This window comes from Rhinichthys klamathensis, unplaced genomic scaffold (assembly GCF_029890125.1).
Source record: "Rhinichthys klamathensis goyatoka isolate OS25496 unplaced genomic scaffold, OSU_Roscu_1.1 h1tg000205l_1, whole genome shotgun sequence".
Taxonomy (NCBI): domain Eukaryota; kingdom Metazoa; phylum Chordata; class Actinopteri; order Cypriniformes; family Leuciscidae; genus Rhinichthys; species Rhinichthys klamathensis.
In genome coordinates this window covers 572,501-595,000 of record NW_026606730.1, presented here as the reverse complement: position 1 = coordinate 595,000, position 22,500 = coordinate 572,501, and the positions used below count along the sequence as shown (strand labels likewise).

General features: G+C 36.6%; 1 protein-coding gene across 2 annotated transcripts in view; it reads right to left on the bottom strand.

The window, feature by feature from the left end:
• zgc:152904 (uncharacterized protein LOC767777 homolog) overlaps positions 1–22,500 on the bottom strand; it is a 311,922-nt gene that overhangs the window by 94,144 nt on the left and 195,278 nt on the right. The gene's annotated exons all lie outside the window — the stretch shown is intronic.

Sequence of the window (22,500 nt, the reverse complement as noted above, 5' to 3'; positions counted from 1 at the left end):
ATGATGCATTATACTGTACATCAAGTATTAAAAGTACATTTCACAAACAATTACAGAGAAACGGCAAGCAACACATTAAATTAAACATGCAATTTTGAAGTAGAAAAACATAGTATTTTCTAACTTTAATAATCTTTGTTTTATTTACAACTTTGAAAAATCATTGTAAACAGTGTGATCTGAGCTGCTCTATATTCATTTTACAGCTCTCTTTACTAGTGATTCATTTCTGCTATTTCTGAACTACAGTATTCAAACATCTTCATATTTAAATGTCTCCTGCGCTGAGAACCAACCATTTTCTCCAATCTTTTGCATAAACAAACTGTGAATAAACCAACTTTATTCCTTCAGATTTTGCTTTACATTTGATATTCAGATCTTCAGTCTGAACATGTCAGGAAAACCTTCTTCCTCAGTGTTTTTCTCTTGTTCTCCACCACAAATTTCCAAACATTTCTTAAATCAAAATGCATTAACTTGAAGTTGAGTTTTGGATTTTTTCTGACCCCATTGGCAGATATTTGTTCTTGTGTTGAGCACTTTTGGCACTTCAGTGGAGTCCGTCTTTCTCCTTAATATATATATATATATACAGTTCTAACTGTTAAAGGATTAGTTCACTTTTAAAAAAACTTTTGCTGATAATTTACTCACCCCCATGCCATCCAAGATGTCCATGTCTTTCTTTCTTCAGTCGAAAAGAAATTAATGTTTTTGATGAAAACATTCCAGGATTTTTCTCCATATAATGGACTTCAATGGTAGCCAAACGGTTCAAGGTCTAAATGACCGTTTCAGTTCAGCTTCAAAGGGCTTTAAACGATACCAGACGATGAATAAGGGTCTTATCTAGAGAAACGATCTGTCATTTCAAAAATAAATAAAAAAGTTAAAGTGTTATAGGCACAAATGCTCGCCTTGCGAACTCTCCTGTTCGAACTCGTTCATCAAAATGAACAAATCTTTTTTCGAGTCAATGACTCGTTCATCAAAATGAACGAATCTTTTTTCGAGTCATTGACTCGTTCATCAAAATGAACGAATCTTTTTTCGAGTCATTGACTCGAAAAAAGATTTGTTCATTTTGATGAACGAGTTCGAACAGGAGAGTTCGCAAGGCGAGCATTTGTGCCTATAACACTTTAACTTTTTTATTTATTTTTGAAATGACAGATCGTTTCTCTAGATAAGACCCTTATTCATCGTCTGGTATCGTTTAAAGCCCTTTGAAGCTGAACTGAAACGGTCATTTAGACCTTGAACCGTTTGGCTACCATTGAAGTCCATTATATGGAGAAAAATCCTGGAATGTTTTCATCAAAAACATTAATTTCTTTTCGACTGAAGAAAGAAAGACATGGACATCTTGGATGACATGGGGGTGAGTAAATTATCAGCAAAAGTTTTTTTAAAAGTGAACTAATCCTTTAATAGGCTTTATGCCAAGCGTCACGTGACCAAACCGGAAAACGGGTCAGAGAAAGTGTTAACGGCCGTAAGAACTAACTACGATATATCTATGGATTTTTAAGGTAATCAGCTAACCTACTAAGTTCACTTTGTTATTGCTGTTTTATGCTATTTAAATATCTAAACGTTAGTGTGAAGAAGAACAATTAAAAAACTTTTAAATATCAATCTGCACATGCGAAGGACATTGGTTATGCTCATTTTTGCTTGCTCCTTTTAAGTTATCTTGAGTAAAACCGCAAAAAATTTCATGAAGCACATACAAAAGACCTGAATCGGAAGCGATGTGATCTGTTTTCCGGCTTGGTCACGTGACGCTCGGAATAAAGCCTATAGTGCTGCTTATACTTAAATGTATGGGCGTCGGAAGCAAAAAAAATGTGGGTGGGTCATCCTCCAGATTTATTACTGGAGTAGATTAGGGGTGTTCCCGAAGCCAAATACCTTATCTAAAATATCTATGCAATAATGAGTGAAGTGAATGAGTGAGAGTAAAAATTAAACGAGCGCAAATCCGTCTATGCGTGCATCTCTCAGAAACCACAGCTTGGCAAGAGTAATATCAACTCAAATAGGATATTGTATATTATTGTATGTATTTTTAAATGATTTAAGCATTGTTCAATATACAGGCTATTCGAATGAATTGAATAAGCACAGCACGACCACAAATCAAACAGCGCGTTAATTCCCGTCTCTGCGCGTCTCCGTCTCAGCAACCAGTTCCAATAGCCTATAACCAACTAAGATTCATATACATTAATTACTACATGATGTGTCTATTTAAATGTTTTAAACTTCGTATGATGTCCCATAGGAACCTGAGACTCGCGCTTAGGACACATGAAACTCCGTTACGGACGTGACCGCTCTGGGAAAGCGGCACTAAAAGATGCTTTAAAACTTTCACAGAGACCTCAAACAGAAAGCACAAAGCCTTTCTTTAAAGTGAATTTCGTTTTGTATTAATTGTATCTTAATTTTAATCAAAGTTTCATCAACCAATTGCCTGGATTTAATAAATAAGAAGTAAATATAGCAGACAATAATCAAGACACGGAGGCGCCGGCGCGTGAACTGGAGCTCGTCTCATAAATTAACCGAAACGAAGGTAGCCTACTTGCCTCACAGACCTGAAAAAAAAAATATATATAAAGCTTTTAAACAGAACAATTCAAAACGAAAGAAAACAGACTGCTCTGCTTATCCGTATGAAATGTGCATTTCTCTCTGGCGCGTTCACTACTGCAAAGATCGCAGTCAGCATCGTCATCTTCATTTTTGCAGCCGACACACACAAAAACACTTGTTTATTAATAAACAATTAAAATGTCTCCTTGCTATATTTGACATATTCATAATCATTACTTTTGCTGGTTCTTTGTGACAGCTTTTAGGTGCTTTATTGGCAGCGCCACCCTTACATGTTACATGAACGTGTCACGCCGCGTCACCACACCCGCAAAAGCATCGAGGTTTGTATCGAATTGTGCGTCAAAAATCGTGATACGAACCGAATCATTGGTTTGGTGTTTCGTTACACAGACCTATCAAATATAGTAACGCATTATTTTGGCAGTAACGGCGTTATTAAGATGGGAATAGTAATCAATTAGATCACTGCAAGTGACTGAAAAGTGAGCAGAAATATGCGCTGAATTAGAGACAGTAAAGGTGAGTGGGTCCAATATCATTGGTCTTAAAAAATTGGTGGGTCTTGTCTTGTTTTGTGTTAAAACATATAAAGGAGAATATATATTAAATGTGATATGGTCTTTTCTTATAGGGTTTTAGTATTTTAACCATCCTATCATGGCATGAATTTTCTAATATTCAAAATTAGAGACTCCTCACTGTCCAACACAATATTCACCAACTCCTATATTAACAAAACTATAACTATAAATATATAATAACCAGCAATTGCAAGATAAAACCACTTCTTTAATGAACCCTTGTGTGACTTTGCTTAACTTTGCTGACTGGCATTGTGCTCCTCCAGTAACTGTATCTTGGGTTAGGAGTGTTTGGTGTGTGCTGGAAGACGAGGAAGAGGATTATTTGCAGATGATTAATGGAGACCGGATCCGCCTATAGATGGCAGTGCGAGCTCCGAGAACATCTTTAACACTTCGAGCGCTGATGATGGAGGAGGAGGAGAAGTGTTTTACTGTTGGCCTGCTGTAGTTCTGGCCTCGTGTCCTCAGACTCTGATGACCGTGAGCTCGTCTAATGTCGAACTCTGATTAATGACCAACATCAGCCCTGAACTCCACAGTTATAGAGACACGACTGCAGGAGGACTGAGTGTGAGGACTGACACCTGAGGTGGAGAGGAAATGCCACCGCAGCCATAAGAGGCAAGTGTGTGTGTGTGCGTGTGTGTGTGTGTGTGTGTGTGTGTGCTCATTTTGCATTTTAAAGCAATAGTTCACCTGCAAGGTTAATTCATAATTCAATTAATAATTTATTCACTCTGAGGTTGTTCTAAACCTGTATGACTTCTTCTGTTGAGCACAAGCGGATGGTAAACTTGTGTGTGTGTGTGTGTGTGTGCGTGTGAGAGAGTGTGTTGGTGTGTGTGTGACTTCTTCTGTTGAGTACAAGCGGATGGTAAACTTGTGTGTGTGTGTGTGTGTGTGTGTGTGTGTGTGTGTGTGTGTGTGTGTGTGTGTGTGTGTGTGTGTGTGTGTGTGTGTGTGTGTGTGTGTGTGTGTGTGAGAGAGTGTGTTGGTGTGTGTGTGACGACTTCTGTTGAGCACAAGCGGATGGTAAACTTGTGTGTGTGAGTGTGTGTGAGTGTGTGTGTGTGTGTGTGTGTGTGTGTGAGTGTGTGTGTTCATTTAGCATTTTAAAGCAATAGTCCACCTGCAATTAATATTCTGTCAATTTATTCACTCTGAGGTTGTTCTAAACCTGTATGACTTCTGTTGAGCACAAACGGATGGTAAACTTGTGTGTGTGTGTGTGTGTGTGTGTGTGAGAGAGAGTGTGTGTGTGTGTGTGTGTGTGTGTGTGTGTGTGTGTGTGTGTGTGTGTGTGTGTGTGTGTGTGTGTGTGTGTGTGTGTAAGTGAGTGTGACTTACTTTGTGTGTGTGTGTCTTCTTCTGTTGAGCACAAGCACATGGTAAACTTCGAGTGTTTGGCGAGTAACTGAAGACTAGAAGTGAATGAATGATCCAGATGCTGTTCAGACACAACATGAAGCTTGTTTTGTCGGACTAATCGGATTAGTGTGTTCATTCATTGACGGCCGTTTGGCAGGTGTGAAAATTAGTATAAAATCCTGCCCACGCAAAATAATAAAACACAAACCTGTGCGAGTAATTAAACTCCAGAGGACTTACAGCAACATAATGCACAGAAACATCGCTTCTAATAAGCTCGAGTCAGCTTAGCAGAACTCATTTCTCAAATAAATGAGTGTTTAAGGTTTGTTAGTCATTTAGACGAGCGTCACAGGACATTCAGCTCCAATTTCAGTGGTTAAGATATTATATTAACGATCAACATGTTCAACTTATGCTCATCATAAGTGCATTTATTTGATCAATATTGTGAAATATTATTATGATGTAAATCAGCTGTTTTTTATGTGAATATATTTTAAAATATAATTTATATCCTGTGATTTTCAGCATCATTACTCCAGTCTTCAGTGTCACATGATCCTTCAGAAATCACTCTAATATGATGATCTGATGCTCAAGAAACATTTATGATTATTCCATGATACTGACTATTCCTTCAGACAATCAAAATTAATTCAGCTCATCTCTGCTATGATAATATGTCTAACCTTGGCAGAGTGATTTGCATTCAGAAAAGCCTCACCTCATATTAACTGTAATCAAGCACACACACACACACACACACACACACACACACACACACACACCGAGAGGAAAACGACACTCACGCTGTAATCCACTGTGATTTCACAGAGGAATCTACGGGTCGTGTGAGTCTCCGTGAGCAGTGCATGCTGGGAAGCCTTTCCGAAGAGAACAGGGGGTTTCTGTGACACACACACACACACACACACACACATGCTGAGACGCCCTCAGGCGGGTTGACTCCAGAGAAGGTTCATGTCAGCGTTTCTTCTCATGTTTCTGTGATGTTTAACTGCACTGTAAGTCCCACACACACCTCCACCCGAACCAGACGCAGCGTTACCCTGTTTACCGCGGTACGCTTGCCTGAAGCAACACTCTTCCCTGAACACACACACTGTACAGAAGAGAAGCAGTTATGACACCGCAGTTATGAACCGTAAGAGTTTCTGGTTCTGATCCACATTTCAGCGTTTAGTTGGCGAGTCCTTCGATTCCTCAGACTGATTCATGAGGGGTTTTTGGGACTGATTCAATAAAATGGCTCAAGAAATAAAAGACATAAAAGTCAAGAAAGACATAAAATAGAAAGGTGCATCTGATTATTGTTTTTGTATCATTTTATATTATTATTTCAAACACTGCCAGAGTATGTGGGTATGGACATGATGCAGACATTCAAGCATTTAACTGAACATCATGGAATATCTATCTATCTATCTATCTATCTATCTATCTATCTATCTATCTATCTATCTATCTATCTATCTATCATCTATCTATCTATCTATCTATCATCTATCTATCTATCTATCTATCTATCATCATCTATCTATCTATCTATCTATCTATCTATCTATCATCATCTATCTATCTATATATCTATCTATCTATCTATCTATCTATCTATCTATCTATCTATCTATCATCTATCTATCTATCTATCATCTAACTATCATCTATCTATCTATCTATCTAGTATCTATCTATCGATCTATCTATCTATCTATCTATCTATCTATCTATCTATCATCTATCTATCTATCATCATCTATCTATCTATCTATCATCTAATCTATCTATCTATCTATCTATCATCTAATCTATCTATCTATCTATCTATCTAGTATCTATCTATCTATCTATCTATCTATCATCTAATCTATCTATCTATCTATCTATCTATCTAGTATCTATCCATCTATCCATCTATCTATCTATCTATCATCTAATCTATCTATCTATTTATCTATCTAGTATCTATCTATCCATCTATCCATCTATCTATCTATCTATCTATCATCTAATCTATCTATCTATCTATCTATCATCTAATCTATCTATCTATCTATCTATCTATCTATCTATCATCTAATCTATCTATCTATCTATCATCTATCTATCTATCTATCTATCTATCTATCTATCTATCTATCTATCTATCTATCTAGTATCTATCTAGTATCTATCTATCTATCCATCTATCTATCATCTATCCATCCATCCATCCAATATATAGAATATTTATATTACTTATTTTAACATCATATATACATATGAATATAATAGTATTTATAGTATAAATATAAAACAATATAAACATTTTAAAAGTTTTTATATACTAGAATTTGTTTATATTTTGAACTAGCTTTTATTTGTATCTTTTCAGTGTTCATTTCATTTTTAGTAAATTTGTGCTTTTTATTTGTATTAGTTTTTTTGTTATTCCTGTATCACTTTAGTTAACTTTCATTTAATTTTTAATACTTTTAGTACTTCATATATATTTATTTCAGTTATTTGCTTATGCAAAATCTCACAATTTTATTGAACTTTAGGTTTTACAGACAGTAACACAGCAGGTAAAGACATTCATGTGCTAAAGCGAATGTCATGGAAATGATTGTGTTCCAGTCAATGGTTCTGGACTCAATCTCTCTCCTTTACTACAGTTAAGACATATAAACACACACAGACTTCTGCAGCGAGTAACACACCATGTTAAAGAACACGATCCGGGTGCAGGTCCCGAGTCGGATCTGTCAGGAACGTCTCCCAGAATGCACTGCTTCCTGACAGCATCTCCTGTGTTCTCAGCTCTCGTGTGTGTGTGTGTGTGTGAGAGCTCGAGTCCCGGAGGATCGACTCGGTGAACTCCACAGAACCAGCCGTCTGTCAGCAGGACTAACAGTGGCATGAGAGCGCAACACTGCGGCGTTCACAAACTCAGCTGGTTACCACACAAGTGCCATTCAATTCAATTCACATGTATTTGTACAGCGCTTTTCACAACACACATCGTTCCAAAGCAGCTTTACAGAAAATGCATGAGTCCACATTACAATTTACAGTGATCAGTTATCAGAGGAAACTGTCTAAGTTATGCATTTCAGAAATGTACAGGTGAAACTTGAAAAATTAGCTTATGAAAACCCCAAATTCAAAATTAGAATATTGTGAAAAGTGTTCATAAGCTGTAAGCCATAATCATCAAAATTATAACAAATAAAGGCTTGAAATATCTCACTTTGCATGTAATGAGTCTAGTTTCACCTTTTTTTACACTGTATAAGTAAATGTCGAAATTAACATTAATTAATACTGTTTATTGTTAGTTCATGTTCACTAATGTGGTAAACTAATGTTAATAACTGAAACCTGTTTAAGTGTTATCGGAAAAAATCTTCAAACAAATAAATAAATAAATATATTCTTAAACTTGGCCATAAAAATAAAAAGCTGCTTAAAAAACGGAGCAAAAACCCAAATAAAGTTTCAATCAGCAAAAAAAATAAATAAAAATAAACGAATCAAATGTAAACCTAATGCAGTTAAAGTCGCTTTGGATAAAAGCATCAGCCAAAAGCATGAATATACAAGTGCAAATGAGCATTCACCGCAGTAAAGCGCTCATGATCCTGACAGTAAGAGCTAATATTACAGTCCATCTATAAAGTCCTCATAATGCATAAATGCACTTTATGGGTCGTAACACTGGTTCTGCTTACTCGTCGCTTTGAGGAGAAACATGGAACTGACAACTAAAACACATTAAAAAAAGCTATATTATCTTTACATTCTAATCATAATAAGATGTGTGTGCAGAATAAAATGAATACTGTAAATATATTTCTAGATCTGCTGGTTCTGTTGGAGCCTCGTCTCGTCGGGTTAATTAAACGAGCCGTATGTTTCTCAGTGCACTTCATATTCACACACACACACACACACACACACACACACACACACACACACACACACACACACACACACACACACACACACACACACACACACACACACACACGCCACAGGGCTGAATGCAGGTCGATGGAAAAGATGCCTAAAGTGCACAAAAAAAAACCTTTCTACTTCAAAACTAAGTGGAAAATGTTTTTAAAGTAAATCCTAGCATTTATTTGTCAGTGCATCATGTAATAAATCAGCTGCGTTAGTTATAATATTCAACATGTTAACACATTGCATTCTCTTTTTGATGTTGCAAATAAGTAAATTAGTAAATAAATAAATACAATAGACACCACAGGGAAATATGGGTAAAAAATGGTTACTAATCAATTTAACCAAACCTTCCCCGGGTGATTAATCACAGTACATTAAGACAATTGTTTTGTATTACAAGGTTTCTGAAATGTTATGTTTAAATACGCAAATGAGAGATTATCTAATAAAACATTTGCATACTTTTCCAGAACTGAAATCAGAACATTGGATAAAGTCCGGTTCAAAACTCATGTTTGATTTTGTTGACATATTAGAGTTAAAGTTCTCTTTTTATCACTTCATATATCAGAAAATACAGCAAAAAACTTTTTACCATGGAATAAAATGTTAATAAACCAGGTGAATGATATATGAACAAATCTTCAGAATATAAATATTAATAAAACGGTGTGGTGTGTGAGTGTGTGTAAAGCTGGTGGAGATTTCTGACTCAAACTCACCGCCTTTAAAAAGATGTGCTGAGATCGAATAGAAAAAGCCCAATAAAATAAACACTTAAGTGTGTATTTGGGACAGTGGTGGTGTTAACAGAATATCTGAGTTTAGCTCAGTTCATTTATTACGCGTTTTGTTCATATTTGAACCGTAATTGTATGTTGTAATATGCGTTGTTCATATTTGCCGGTTTATTGGCGTCCGCTGTCACTGCAGAACACAAACACACATTAATCTGGCGTGTCGTGTTGAACATGAAAAGTGTAGAATCTGTTCTCTTCATAAATAAAGAAATGCATCTAGCCATGAAAATGGTTTTTAAACATGAAAATGTGAATGAAAACAATTCTATTAAATGTAAAAAATATCATTAAAATATGAACTTTATAGATAGATAATGACGGACAATGAGAAAGTGTAACGCGATCACTGATTTGCGATGTTTTATTTCCACTATTCTGAAAGACGACTGATTATTGATGCAAAAATCTCAAAATTGACCAGTGCATGAAAAAACAATATCTTGCCTTATGCGAATTTCGGGGAATATGTGTTAAATGCTCATGGAAATAATGCAAAGTTACAATCAAACATTCATGTGTTTAGTGTCGCTTTGAACATGAAACGTGTCACATCTGTTCTCTTCATAAATAAATAAATGCATAATCTAGCTCATATATGCTCATCTTGTAAGTTCATGATTTAAAATGTATCTATTAAATGTCAAAGTTATAGTTAAAATAGAAAAATTTAAATGATGGGTAATAATAGATAATGACTGAATTTGTACAACCCTGTCTGTCAAAATGACGTATTGTGCAATGAGAAAGTGCAAAAACAATATTTTTCAATTAAATTAAATTCACATTTATTTGTATAGCGCTTTTCACAATACACAACAAAATTATGACGACATTTAGAAAAATGTAGCATTGGTGCAAATTTAGGGAATATGTGTCGAATGCTCATGAAAACGATGCAGTTACAAACATATCACTCTAAAAAATGCTGGGTTGTTTCAACCCAAATTCGGGTCAAATATGGACAAACCCATATGTTGGGTTAAAAAATGTAATTAAAAAATGTACAGTTGAAAGTGAAAGTTGAGGTTGGGTTAACATTTTAAATGACATTTTTAACCCAACATTTGGGTTTGTCGATATTTGACCCAAATTTGGGTTAAAACAACCCAGCATCGTTTAGAGTGATGTACTCTTGATCAGTTTAAGAGTATGTCATGTTAAGCTGGTGTCGACACTTTACTGTAAATGTTTCCTTCCTCTGAAGAGCTTTAAGTAAAGACATAATAACAAAGAATAGTTTCATTATTCACCAACTCACAGCCATTTGACAGTTAACAGGCTGTTAGTAAAGAACTGTCTCTCTCACACACCGGACGCCCGCAGCGAAGACTGTTCCCACAGCAGAACCTGCTCTCTCAGCCCGAACACCAGTGTGTGTGTGTGTGTCACCCGAGGGTCCGGCCCGCTGTGAGGATGGCAGATAACACACACACGGCTCGATGGACCCCCGCTGACACACACACTGGCGCTGTCGACACTGAACACTCAACCACAACAACATGATGCAGTAAACGGTATTTTGCATTGGAAATAACCACTGAAATAAAGGGATACTTTTATGCTTTTATCATCTGTGTTTAGTGTGTAATGTTGCTGTTTGAGCATTAAAAGCTCTGAGCTCTTCTCTATATCAGTGTCAGTGTTTCTGAACTCCTGAAACGCCTCCATTGTAGTCTTGAGTTTCTTCCGGGAACGAACACGTCACAATATTCCTCATTATAATAATTCATACGCAGAATAAAGGGGCGGGGCCTGGTTGAGTTAGTTAGTAGTGTGTTAAACTGGCGGTTATGGAAAGGGGCGGGACATTTCCCAAACACACTCGAAGCGCTCGACCAATCACAACACACTGATCCAGCCGACCAATCAGAGCACAGTGTTTTTCAGAAGGAGGGGCTTCATAGAGACAGGAAGTAAACAGAGCGTTACTGACAGACTGGGAAGAGAGGAGCCGCAACAATGGAGAATATGAGGAGAATAATCAACATTCAAGCAGGAAAACCTGTTCTAGTAGAGCCTGAAACACAATCAAGACAAGGCCTCTCAATGCCTTACTTTGTTTCACTCTGAAATATGTCACATTAAAATTGTATATTTTTACATTGTGAGTCTCTACCAATCTCTCTATATTGAGAAAAGACACATTGATATTATTGATTTGACTGCACTATCGGATGAAAACAAAACTTAAGCTGAATAATGACACCTTTGTCTTCTATTGAGCTGCTTATAGCTGAATTGAATTGATGAACTTTACACAATTATTGAACTGAACTGAATCAACATTGAACTGCACTGATCTGAATAATGGCACTATTGTCTTTTTAGAGAATTTGAATTTGTCTCATATTTTTTGTTTGAATAAATAATTGATTTTCCGATATATATCACTGTGAAAACAATCTGTATTGTATAAAGCGCTATAGAAAAACAAGACAAAGTAGTGACACTAAGGTGAAATAAAGTGAATGAGATCTACGACACTAATAACAGCACAATCTCAGCATCCATCTTCTTTCTGTTCTCATGTTGAACGTAGAACACAAGGTGATCTGGTTTTTGCTGGAAAGGCCACCGACACACAGATCTGCTTCTGATAATAAAACTGAGAGCGAGTTTTACAGCAACAGGAACTATATTACACACCGAAGCCGCTCTCACTCAGACTCGCTGTCCTCAGAACAGATAATGAACACGCGAGCTTTCAGCAGCGGCGGGACACATCAAGAGCACGTCTGTCCCTCGCTGCGGGTCGTGTGGCTCGATCCGGACATGTATTACAATGTAAAAAATAAAGCTGGATGAACTATAAATTACTGCTGGGCAACGATTAATCGCAAAAAAAAAAAGTATAATAATAAATTTGTATATACAGGTGAAACTCGAAAAATTTGAATATCATGCAAAAGTTAATTTCTTTCAGTAATTCAACTTAAAAGGTGAAACTAATATATTATATAGACTCATTACATGCAAAGTGAGTTATTTCAAGCCTTTATTTGTTATAATTTTGATGATTATGACTTATAGCTTATGAAAACCCAATTCAAAATTAGAATATTGTGAAAAGGTTTAATAAACTAAAAGCCATAATCATCAAAATTATAACAAATAAAGGTTTGAAATATCTCACTTTGCATGTAATGCGTCTATATAATATATTAGTTTCACCTTTTAAGTTGAATTACTGAAATAAATGAACTTTTGCACCATATTCTAATTTTTCGAGTTTCACCTGTATATATATATATATATATATATATATATATATACACACATATGCATGTATATATTTTAGAAATATTTGCATGTATATATATATATATACATAATTTATATAATATATACATATTTTTTAATAAATACATGCATGTCAGTATTTAAATATACAAAATAATTATACACAGTACACACTCATATAAACACAAACTTTTATTTTGAATGTGATTAATCGTTGCCCAGCACTACAAATACTAACAAAAAAACAACAAAATGTACCACAGCTTGACCATGTTTTTGGACATTTACCATGGCAGTCTAGTATATTTTGAAGTGTGTCGTACCACTATATTAATAGCGTAGACACTGAAGGCTCGTGTGATGCTATTCAAGGCTGTTTGTCTTTCCATCTGATTGATTCCTCAGGTCATTTCCAATCTCGTATTGATGCGGCGCAGCGTCTGGACCGGTGAAATCGTGCATCTATTTTTCAATTATTCATCCGAGCGCTGTTCCAGGAATGCCTCATCTGATCCAGATCCCAGCAGATATTGTTAGGATGTCTGAGTGAAAGGTCACATCCCAGTCACTCTCTCCCTCCTGTTATCTCTGTGTCCCGTCTGTGTGTCATTTCCACTTTATTCCTCTCCTATTTCGCTGACATCTCACAAAATCTGCCCTGAAAGCCTTTGAAATGGTTGTATCCGGAGCTGAAGGCGTATAGGAAGGACTGCGCGTCTTACATCTTACAGACAGGTAGAGAGACTCTGAATCCCAGATGAAGCTGTTCCTCTGAAACTAAAGATCTCAGAGAAACACCTTCACACTGATTCTCACGAGATAAAAACTGCGTCCGCATCCCTGCATGCTTGAAACATACTCTATGAAGAGTACATAAACACAGACGAGCCACGTTTCAAATGTTTCCGTGCTGAAATGTGCAAGAACGCAACTTATAGTGCGATGCAATTCTCAGTGTTGCCACAAGGGGCACTATAGCCATCCTTAAAGGTACAATATGTAAGATTTTTGTAATAAAATATTCAAAAACCACTTGCACAGTGTGATATATTTTATGTAGTTGTAACTGGAATTTCTCTGGATTTACCATCTTTTGGGGTAAGTCCAGAGAAATTCCAGTTTTAAATAATTGCTTGTCCCTTGTCATTATCGCCTATCAATGACATAATATTCGTGCTATCCTCAGTTTCTGCTTGTAGAAAGCATATATATATATATACATAGTTTCCTTATTAGCCACCGTTTCAATTTAAGTAAGCCGCTAATGAGGGATCTATGTATATATATGATATAGTGTCTCGCACGCCGCTGTTGTGTCATTCAGTCATCATGGTTCACGATTATTGATTGACGAGTAAATCAATTTAAAAAAGATTTTAAAAAACTTAAACGTAGATCAACTGAGGCAAGCAGGCTTTGGGAAAAACTGAGAAATAAATCAAGGATCAATATCGGTGTGGGGTTTACAGGATGGAGAGCTTCACGACAAACAAATAGACAGGTAAGCACATATATGTTATTGATTGTACACATACAGTTATATTGCTCTTTATTTAAACTTTTTATCAAGTCTGGTGACCAAGTCTATGGCAGTGAAATTAAATACAGTGTGTGTTGCACAAAAATGTTTAGCCATTACTTGCAAATACTGTGGGTTCATTCCTATTTAGTTTTAAGTACGATTGTTTTAAACGTGTAAAACTATCAGTAACAGGCTAATATAGCTTTTACACTTCACGTTCCTTGCAGCTAATTCATTACAATGACATAAAATAGAGTGATCAAACGTACAGGTAATATTAAAACTAATTTATTAGCTGAATTTTTATGATTCGTGAATTCAATACAACTCTGGATGGTGAAAACAACAACATCTCCCATCGTTCCACACTCCTTCATAACGCCATCAAGCTTTGTCTTTGTTATTGTTTTGAAAATGCGACCGCGGGCGGCGAAAGCTTACATATTGTACCTTTAAAATAAACTGACTTCTTCTACTGTCCCTTTTTTCTATGAACACTACCATTCAAAGAGTTTGGGATCACTAAGATATTTAAATGTTTTTACTTGAAGGGGTGTGCATAAGACTGACATGACACCTTCGTAATCATGACATGACACATGTCATGAATATGAAGGAGGGTTTATGCATGTTTATGACAACTGTCATTAAGTGTCATTCGCTCAAATATGACATTTTTTGACATATCTTTGTTATGACAACTTGACATTACCAAGACAACACAACCTGTCATAAATATGTCATAAACATGACACAGCAGATTAATTATCAAACTTAAGATAGCACTTAGCTTTATGGGTTAACATTACATTAAACTGTCATGTGGTTGGTTTTGACATTGGCTGTCATGAGGCATTATAACTGTGTCATGAATATTTTTCTTGACCTCGACCACAGTGGTGCAAATTAAATTTGTCATTAAAATGTTATAATGGCTTCATGACAGCCAATGTCAAAACCAACCACATGACAGTTTAATGTAATGTTAACCCATAAAGCTAAGTGCTTTCTTAAGTTTGATAATTAATCTGCTACAGGTATGTCATGTTTATGACATATTTATGACAGGTTGTGTTGTCTTAGTAATGTCAAGTTGTCATAACAAAGACATCTTAAACAATGTCATATTTGAGCGAATGACACTTAATGACAGTTGTCATAAACATGCATAAAGCCTCCTTCATATTCATAACATGTGTCCTGTCATGATTATGAAGGTGTAATGTCAGTCTTATGCACACCCCTTCAAGTAAAGTGTTACCGAAGTTTCTTCTGTATATAATAACTGAGATATAAAATTGGTGGTAGCATGAGTTTGGTGTCCGTAAACACATGATCTGTGGATGATTTGCGCCCCTCGACTCTGATTCAGTCAGTAATCGTCTGTTAGCAATGGGCCAATGACATCAGCTTACAGATAATCAGATGCGGCAGTGCCATTTCCAATCAAACAGGAAATAATTACACGCCTTTGTATCTGTTCCTGTAATTGAAGTCTTTTGTTTCAGCATGCCTTGTGTAAAATTATATTACATGCCATTACGAAGCATTAAAAAGATCATATTTCCGATTAAAAAACCAGTTCAGGCCACTAGTTAGACGACGGTTGCTTTGATGTTTAACAGATGCACATCCACACGTCTCATCTGTTGCTCCACACAGTCAACCAAAGCTTCTTTGCTAGTCGTATCTCGTGACTATTGATCTGAATGAGATGGATGTGAACACTGCCCTCCTGCTTCATTGATAATGACCACCTGAAATCAATAGTTTCCCAGTGGACGTAAAGTGCTCTACAACCCTTAACGGCCACAGAAGCTCCTATAAAGCCTTTAGCTGAACATTACATGGGGGAGATAGAGCAAAGAGTCCATTTCTATCATATCCAACTGACCAAGCCGACCCTAAACACGTCTTCCCTCATTATCGTGACGCGACTGTAGCGGTGAAACGGAGCATCAGATCGTCCTCCATCTCGACTCTCATTGATGAGGTTTGAATTGCTCTTCTTCTCCAGTGCATCCTTCAGTATTCACTATTCAAGTGTGTTTGAGTGACCCAACGATGCACAATGAAGAAGGCCGAAGATCTCCCCGTCTGATGTCTGAGGGTCGGCGGATCTATCGTTTACATGCAGACAAATAATTGGATTGACGGTTCAATCGGACTGAAAAGCCTTCATGTAAACAATTGGATTGAAAGGGGTTTTGTAGACATGAAATGATCCGATCAATAGGAAAATAGATTATGGAGTACATTTTACAAGAAAATTGTCTTTCTAACTTCACATTTAATTCACGTTACTTGCCGTTTCTTCGTAAAAAATTGCAATTTCTAAGTGAACATTGTTTCTACACACCATTTTTTTCCCAGTGTAAACATGTAAATGCTTTGCTATGATAGTCTTGTCAATTGAATTAAAAAATATCATGCCGCTTTTATAATTAGATCATGCATATGTTTATTTACGTCTACAAACGGGTCAGTGCACTGAAGTTTTGTTCGGAATACATAAAACAAAAGCATATGTAAACGAACATGTGAATCAAGTCCTTTTAAAATCTGAAATCGGATTGGATTTATTCGGATTGACGAAAATTAGTGCAGTCAAAATCAGGGCAAACTAGTTATTGGACGTCAAGGGTTAAAATGACCAAAGAGATCAGTGAAACCTTCAGACAATCATGAGACAACATTACAGATGAATATTTAGGTTGCTTTCAGATGTTCAGGAATCAACTTTTTCTCCTAAAATTCCTTTGGAGACATAAAAAGAGACAAATGAGTCAATAAGGAAGGTTTGGCTTGGTTAGTACTTGAATGGGAAACCAAATGTGGAAATCAGCTCTGATTATTCAATGAGAAACGTTTGGAGTTCATATCTAGATCTTTTGATTGCACAATTTGGTATCTGAGCAAATCTGAACCCAATCTCAGATGTTTCTAAAACTCTTGCAATGGGTTGTTTCAACCAAAATTTGGGTCAAATATGCACAAACCCAAATGTTGGGTTAAAAATGTAATTAAAAAAATTACAGTTGAAAGTGAAAGTTGAAGTTGGGTTAAAATTGTAAATGACATTTTTAACCCAACATTTGGGTTTGTCCATATTTGACCCAAATTGGGGTTAAAACAACCCAGCATTGTTTAGAGTGTGAGATTACTGAGGTCTTTTAATCAGTAGCAACATCTGAAAAGCAAAAAAAGTCTCAATTTGTTCTCACTGCTGTTTATGAGAAACAATTAAGATTTGTAAGCATTGCATGGAAATTATTGACAAAACCATGAGCCAATGCATCTAACTCCATATATATGACCCATAAACAAACACGGAAGTGCATGAGACTCGCACATGGAGGCCAAAATCCTGAGAAAATAAATATTTCATATAATATGACAAGCATCAATACCAATTTTTGTATATGTTGAGTAAAGTAGGAGCTCCAGACCTCATGTTTGGCCTGAACTCTCCATGCGCAGGAGTAAGAGCCGATCAATATCCCACGGAGGACAGAGGGCTTTCTATTGATTTACTGCAAATATCAAGTATACTGTGTTTGTCTGAAGGGGGTTTAGTGTGTGTTTTTAAACTGTAGCTCAGTACGCTTTAGGGATGCTGTACAGTCATTAAAAACCTCAACAGGATCTGTTCCACGACTCATATCCCCCCTGTCAATTACTTTACATAAATAAACACATTTGCAATAATAAATAAATAACTCATATATAAATAATAATAATAAATGACCTGTAGATTGATTATTCTATTGAGATTCTAGAGAGATCATTTTTATTAAAGTCCCCCCGTGATGAAAATCCAGCTTTTAATGTTGTTTATGTGTCTATGTGGTGTTTTTAATACGCTTAAACCGTGTGTAAGTTCATAAGTCGACAGCATTGCTGAGTATTTTCTGCTTAAAACTGCAGTGAACCAAAGACAGTCTCAAAAACGCGGTTTGAAATCGCTGGTGTTTCTGACGTCACAAACGACCTTGTAACCAATCAGATCAACGTGTGATCGTCAACCAGTGGATCTCTGAGCTGAGTGAGTGAGTGGAGGCGGGGCTCATTTGCATATTCATAGAGCCACGAATTCTAAATGAGGCAAGGGTGTCGAGTTACATTCAAGCTATTTTAAGGCATGAAAAAGGAAAAATAACGTTTAAATATGTCATTTTGGTGATCAAAGATGAGTTTTAAGGGATAATATGATTGACTACAGGGGGACATTAATAATTATTTTCTAGGTTTGTGTGTTATTTTTTTATATCATTGATATAGAGGTGTAACTACATGTATTCGTCCTGAACCCTCACCGTAGGGACGTCACAGTCCGGTACATACAGTCTGAACACCAATACAGTCAGTCACAGGCGATACACACTCCAGTCCAGAAGGGGGCGTGAGAGGTAATGCAATGCTGTTTGTTAACCGCCACAACAGGAAAAAGAGCAGAAGACGACGAGACGATCTATTCACCAACCCAAAACAAGAGTTCAGATGCCGAGCAAGAGCTTGTAGAAGCACATACGCTGAGTTTCGGTAAAGTTTTGATTGTGACGAGCGGCGCTCCACAAACATCACGCAACGAAAAACTAATCCTGTTTTTAGCTTATTTTAGTACTTAACCTTAATCAAATTGAAAAACTGGCAACTAGTTGAAATAAAACGAGTTAAAGTTTTTTAAAAAATATTTTATTTTAGCTAATGTTTGTTTCATTTCAAGTATTGATTTTTTAAAATAGTTTTAGACTTAGTTTTAGTATACTATAAAAACACTGCTAGTTTTTATTTATGTAATATTTTAAATATTTTCTACAATATCCAAATCAATGAAAAACAACCAGCATGTTGCACACAAACCAAAAACAAAATAATAATAATGATAAATAATAAAAATATACATATGTACGATGTTCATTTTAACACAATGGGTGGGAAACAATAAAATACATAAATAGGGATATATAAATCTGTCCTATTATGGGTACTTGCTGGAATCTCCATATCCCAGAGATTTAAATGGCTCTTTCCTCATTTGTTGGAGTTTTGCTTTAGGTTTTAAGTTTGGCTGCAGGTTTGATGGTGTCAGCAAGATCTTCACCTTTGAGAAGTTAATAAATCGAGGTTATATCAGCACCTTACATTAGACTAGCGGGGATGAAGTTTAATAAAGTTGGACTGTACGATATTGGCCACAATTTGGCCGTCTGAGACAAATTTAGTAAAAGATTCCTCTGATCCAAGGCCAAAATCTGAAGTCTTTGATCGTTAGTTTTTACATATTCACTGACAGATGATTAATGACCATTGCGATACAATTTTACCTGAAATTCTGGCAGTGTCATAAGATTTGATGCACAATCCTGCAGTGTTGCATAAAAACATATTCCGTCTCATCATAATATGCAATAATTCAGGCATTTCTAACATGCATGCAGGGTGAGTTTCTGTCCAGCTTTGATTATATATACCTGTGACAGATGCAGGCGTTCGACAGATATCAGAAAGCGTGTTTTCAGTTCTGCAGCAGCATCAGGACTGAAGATGCACGTGTATTTAACACTGATAGCCGGACCCGAGGGGAAGACGCCTAAATTGGGTTTAGATTGCTTTAGAAGCCTTAAGCATGTGGGGTGAGTTGCCATGGAGACAAGAAAGTTGAAGGCAAAGGAGCCACTAATGAGCCTCAAAAAAACGATCCACAAGCACAAATACTCGCATACACTCCGACTCCGTCTCTTACATAACAGCGAGAGGATTTCTACACTGACGATGAATATACTCGACTAACCTGTCAACAACATATCTAGGTCAAATTTCACCCCGAAATCAAGTAAGAAAGAAGAAATTATGTTGAGCATAAAATGTTGCTTTATATTTCGACTGACAACACCAACATGTTGGTGAAATAGCAGAACTAGTATCTGAAATTACTGCAAAACTGCAATTTAAACTTCTTTATTAAAGTCCCCCGTGATGAAAATCCAACTTTTAATGTTGTTTATGTGTCTATATGGTGTTTTTAATACGCTTTACATATGCAAAATTCATAAGTCGACAGCATTGCTGAGTATTTTCTGCTTAAAACTGCAGTGAACCAAAGACAGTCTCAAAAACACGGTTTGAAATCACTGGTGTTTCTGACGTCACAAACGACCTTGTAACCAATCAGATCAACGTGTGATCGTCAACCAGTGGATCTCTCAGCTGAGTGAGTGAGTGGAGGCGGGGCTCATTGCATATTCATAGAACCGCGCATACTAAATGAGGCTGAGGGTGTCGAGTTACATTCAAGATATTTTAAGGCTTCACGAATGATTTTTCAAGGGAAAAACATTTAAATATGTCATTTTGGTGATCAAAGGTGAGTTTTAAAGGATAAAATGGTTGATTTCAGCGGGATTTTAAATAACTTTAGAGTAAACGTCTTGAAAAGTAGCGGCTGTTGATGAGTGACATCTGCTCATGATCTCTTAAAGTCGAAATAAAAGTCTTCTTTTCTTCTCTATAGTGTCGTATATCCGAGTGAAACTGTTCTGGAACAAGAACAAATGTGGGCGGGGCTTGATTCTGTCCTTGGGTAATTGATTAGATGGCTGATCTAATGTGATTGACAGGTTGCCCCGCCCACGCCCTTTGAAAGTGAAGACAATTTCCATTGCAAAATCAATAATGAAGACACAATAATCCTCAGTCACAGATGCATTACAGCTGTTGTTCCAGGAAGTTCCCAGCGGCACCAGCTGACAATCAGCATTAAATGAAAGGCCACATTAAACGAGCGAGTGCAATGCACATCCACAGAGTAGAAAACAGCATCAGCCAACTGAGAAACGCTGATGCGTCACTTGGCACCGTGTGCTGCTCGCTTCAGTTTGCTTTGGACGCTCTCAAAGGGCTCTTCACAAAGGGCTCTTATTGAAAGTGTCGGCAAGCGGCCAGCGGCCCAACAGAACGCCGACGTTTAACAAGAGACGTAAATAATAATAATGCACCTTCCTATGACAGACCAGAACCCGTGTGGAATATCAATGCGGAGGGAGCTGGAAACCTGAACGGCATTTCAAAAGGATCCCGGTGATTTGCATCAGGATGAGAACAGCGAACGGCTCCGGGAATAATGCAGGATTTAGAGGAAGAAGCTGAGAAACTCTTCCTCTTATAACAGTCCAATGTTTCTAATCTACAGCTTCTTAATGGGTTTAATCAGGACCTCAGTAAACGATTAAACCAGGTGAGTAATTATTCATAGCTGTTATAAACATGCCAACAGTTTAAGATTCTCTTCAAACGTTTTCATAACAGAACCTGATCGGACAGAGAAAGACATGATTCTAAGAAAGGATCTACAACTTAATTTTATTCCCAAAAGGTTCAATGAGGATCTATATAGAACTGACACGGGACTGAACAGAACAGGGAGTATAAATACACAGTGAAATCAGGAAACTAACCAGACACAGGTGGAGGAAGATTAACGAATCAGGGATTAATGAGAACAGGAGCAGACATAAGGGTTCTTGCCTCAATTTTATGCTAAAAATATTTTATATAGAACCCTATGATTCTTGACTCAATTTTGAAAAACACTTTATGCAAGTGGTGGGCAGATCGAGGCTTCGTGAAACACTGAAACCGTTGAAGTAAATGTGCCCGATTCGAAACAATCCGACACCCGTCTCCACGGCGACCCCTAGTGGTCAGAACACTGTAAATGCAACATAAACCCGGGCCAAACACGCATAAAAACACCTTTTACAAATCTAGTAAAATCTTTCAAAAGCAATTATCTAAGCATCTAAAAAGATTATTAAGTGTCTGTATGTTATTTGATCAATTGTCAGCGTTTGTTTTGTTTGTTCTATGAATGGCTCAGCGAAACAGGCCAATAAGAGACTATTACTACCATTATTCATTTTAATTACACAGCCCGTTCTCATCCCAAGGCGTCATATACTGACGCTTTTGCCAAAGCGTCTATCCAACGCACATGGCACCCTTTAGCGTCAATATGAGACGCAGTATATGACGCCTTGGGATGAGAATGCGTTGAATTATACTAATGTCTAATTAAAACGTCTAAAAAAATTATAAAATAAATATGTGTTTAATACTATAAAACATGCCCGATGTTACAGTTACTGCACTTGCCACCCAGAACACAAGATAACATCCCAGTCGAGTGAAGGGGTTTGTGGAAACTGAAATGGAAGACTAATTCAGACTAAAGCACATCTATTTAGCCTCACATACTAACTTTATTTGTAGCTCATACTGTTTTAATACCCAGTATTTTCTTTCTCATTTTTTTGGAAAAGCACTTAATTACCATTGTTTATTTCTATACCAAATGTCACACACTTGCAATGAAGCTAACAATATA